Genomic DNA, 4,179 nt, shown 5'->3' with positions numbered 1-4,179 from the left:
CCCGAGAGGGTGAGCCCTAGTCTCATATCCTAACACTCAACTCGAGAGAGTGAGTGGGGTAAGGTGTAGGCAGGCCTTCATGCAACAAATGGGTGTCCAAGAGAAACACATTCGAAATGGGGTAAGTTGCCCGAGAGGGAACTTATTTCCATATAAAGCTTAGTCTAGTCACTATTATCTTGAATATTTCCTATCGAAGGCATGTACCCAACGATTTATCTCAACTTGTATTGTGGTCGCACCCGAATAAATTTTCCCCATATTTGATTTTCTTGTTATTTTCACTGTTTTTTACTACTTGTGATTAAACCCCCAAATCGATATTTGACACTTTTGTGTCACCCCCCTTTTGAATTATTATGTTTTTAATTGTTAATATCTTTACCTACGACTAGATAGAACTAAATTTTATTTTTCTATCAATTCTCAAAACCACTCCCTTGGGACACAACCCCAACCTTTAGTTGGGTTACTATATTATCGACGGTCGTAGACACTCGTACCGTAGGTTAGTGTCGTTGGTCAAAATAAGCATCACAATGCTCCGACAATTTTCCAATGATGTATGCTTTCTATTTTCACAGATATGGTTGAAGAATCCATGGAGGTCTTTATGGGTGATTTTTTGGTTGTTGGTGATTCATTTGAAACTTGTCTTGACCACCTTGGGCAGGTACTACAAAGGTGCGTGGAAACCAATCTTAAGCTAAATTCGGAGAAGTGTCATTTCATGGTGAAAGAGGGCATTGTTATAGGGATTAAAATTTCGGGAGAAGGAATGCAGGTGGATCAAGCTAAAGTCAAAGTCATTTCTAAATTACCTCCTCCTTTTTCGGTAAAAGGTGTCGAAAGTTTTCTAGGCCATGGGGGTTTCTATAGGCGGTTTATAAAGGATTTCTCTAAAGTAGATCACCCCCCTTTGTAAGTTGCTAGAGAAGGAATCTACCTTAAACTTTGATGAAGCTTGCCTAAAAGTATTTTTATGCTTGAAAGAAAAAGTAGTATCAGCCCTGATCATTATTGCAACCGATTGGAGTATTCCATTTGAACTCATGTGTGATGCTAGTGGTATTGCTTTGGGGGCTCTTCTTGGTCTACAAAAACAGAAACTATTTAACCCGGTTTATTATGCAAGTAAGACGTAGAATGTGGCTCAAAAATATTATACCGTCATGGAGCAAGAATTACTAGAAGTGGTGTATGCATCTGAGAAATTAAGAGCATATTTGTTGGGAACTAAAGTGGTGATGCACACAGATCATCTGCCATTAGATATTTGATCGTTAAGAAAGATGCAAAGCCAAGAATGATTATGTGGTTGTTGTTGTTGCAAGAGTTTGACTTTGAAGTGAAAGATCGAAAGGGGTGTAAAAACCAAGTGGCTGATCACTTGTCTCGGCTAGAAACCAATATTGTTGACCTCGTTGAAAGGGACATTAAGGAAGAATTTTGCGACAAAACGGTGATGAGAATAACCCATGGCAACTCACCTTAGTACGCTGATTTTGCAAATTATGTAGTGTGTGGAATTATGCCCGAGGGCCTTAATTTTTACAAATAAAAGAAGTTATTGTTCGATGTAAAGAGTTACTTCTGGGATGAACCATACCTATTTAAAGAACGTGCAGATCACATAATTACAAGGTGCGTACATGAGAATGAAGTAAATGCAATTTTCAATGAGTGCCACTCTTTGCTGGTTGGTGGGCATCATAGCGGTGTGCGCACAGCTGCCAAAGTACTACAAAGCGGCTACTATTGACCATCACTATACCAAGATGCTAATGCTCTAGTCAAACAATGCATTAAATTCCAAAAGCAAGGAGGAGTATCAAGAAAGCATGAGTGACCTGTTCACCCCATCCTAGAGGTTGAACTATTTGATGTTTAGGGAATCGACTTCATAGGTCCATTTGTGAGCTCTTTTAAAAAAAAGTACATATTTGTGGTAGTTGATTACGTTTCAAACTGTGTATAAGGTGTAGCCTTTCCAAACAATGAAGGTAAGAGTGTTGTGCAAATCTTAAAACGATACATTTTTGCATGGTTTGGTACCCCGCGTGCTTTTATCAGTGATGGAGGGTCTCATTTTTGCAACTAGTTGTGTGCTTCTTTGTTGATCAAATACGGAGTCAAGCATAAAGTTGCAACCCCCTATCATTCACAAACAAGTGGCCAAGTTGAAGTTCAAATTGAGAAATCAAGGGAATTCATGCAAAAATAGTTAATGCAACTCAGGCTGACTGGTCTCGAAAGTTAGATGATGCTCCTAGGGCATACCGCACCGCTTTCAAAACACCAATTAACATGTCACCATATCAGTTGGTATTTGGTAAATCTTTTCACTTGCCAATCGCGCTTGAACATAAGGAACTATGGGCATTGAAGGCGTGGAACTTGAATTGAGGGAATCTTTCGAAAGGAAGAGTCGACCAACTCCATGAATTGGATGAGTTTCGACTGAGGGCATATGAAAGCTCAGCCCTTTACAAGGAGAAAATATAGAAATGGCATGATGCAAATATCCTCTGACGAGAGTTAAAGTTAGAGATCTTGTCTTGCTTTATAACTTTCGTTTGCGACTCTTTCTGGGTAAACACAAATCCAAATGGTCTGGCCCATTCAAAATCACTCAAGTGTTCACAAATGGAGCAAATGAGGTTGAAAACAAAGAGTGTTCGACTCTCAAAGTAAATGGGCAACGCTTGAAGCTTTATTTTGGAGAAAGCCTTGATGTTATGGTAATTGAAGGTGGTGTATTTGGATGATGTATGAGGGCATTTCCACGTCGTACCACAACGTTAAATAAGGCACTTCTTGGTAGGCAACCCAAGTTTAAGTTGTTTTTGAATAACGTTGTTGAATGTGTAGGGTAAGATCCTCATCTGTGACATAATGGCAAGTCGATGAGTTGTTTCTTCTTTCGGCGCATCTCCAAACCAATCGACAAGCTTGACTGAGATCGCCTTTTTGACTAAACAGACAGACACACCTACTCTGGGAATTTCGGGGAGAGGCAGGACATGTTGGCGCATCGGGGAACTAGTCGTCGAGCCCGATTGAGCTCGCCTTTTTGCTCAAGGTGGCAACCTATCTTTCTGGAAAGTTCGGCGAGCCCATGAAACCTTGGAGATTCGCCGAACTAGTCGGCGTACCTAACAACTATTCGCCGATTAGGCATGAAGTGAAGATCCTCATACTTTAATATTTTCCCTACATGTTTGTCCTGTTAGCTACATTAATTATATTTCCATTGAAGACAATGTTAGGTTTTGTTTGGTGGGGTGTACTCTTAGGTTGAGGTATCGTGTGTTGGATACCTATTTTTGTGACTGATGGTTTGTAGAGTGATTGTTCTCTTGCATATTTGAGCATCGGTGGCAATCAATACCGATTACTTGAATAGTGCTCTTGATTTAAGGATATGTTTCTACATTTCTAATGAAGCAAAATTAAGTAGCATAAGTCTTGTGCGAACTCCTAGCATCTCATTATGACTGGCCGATTGTTGAACTGAATCTTGTGATGATCGTTGCATGCGAGTTGAAAATTGTAGAATCTTGATTAATGATTGTGTTGAATGCCATGTTTGGTGAGGTTGTCTTGAAACATGTGCTTGGTAATACCTAGAACTTGTCTCGTTAGTCCAGTCGACTAATGTAGGCGAATGATAGAGATGATCTTAGGCAAAATTTGTTGAGAGTGAACTAAATTTCTAGTATACCTATTTGTGACAACATTGTAAGGTGTGAATCTAGCTTGGCACCGTTTGAGTCTAATCTTTTCTTTGGATAAAACATGAGCATATTTGCCCTCGTCTTCTTTTCGCCTAAGTTCTTCATGAAGCATTGGTCCTTTTGAATAGCCAACTTAGGTGAAAAGCATAAGTTGGGGGTGTGGTGAAGAAGAAGGTGTCACGACCCAAGCCTAGGGCCTAGACGTGACATGGCGAATGAGGAACCCGAAGGAACCCCAAACAAGCCTCTCAAACTTGTCATCACACTTCATCGGTTGCGGAAGTACATTCAACATTAATTATCGGGAAATAGGGACTAAGGGCAAACCATTTCAAAATGACATCATATAACAAGAGTCAAGCTCATTTACAAAATACTTGTCCAACGCACACCTCTACATACATAGATAGGACGGGGGCCATGACATATTACCGGCTCCCCT

This window comes from Solanum tuberosum, unplaced genomic scaffold, assembly GCF_000226075.1.
Source record: "Solanum tuberosum cultivar DM 1-3 516 R44 unplaced genomic scaffold, SolTub_3.0 scf00094, whole genome shotgun sequence".
Taxonomy (NCBI): domain Eukaryota; kingdom Viridiplantae; phylum Streptophyta; class Magnoliopsida; order Solanales; family Solanaceae; genus Solanum; species Solanum tuberosum.
The sequence above is the reverse complement of the archived record's forward strand: the minus strand, read 5'-3'. Positions refer to the sequence as shown.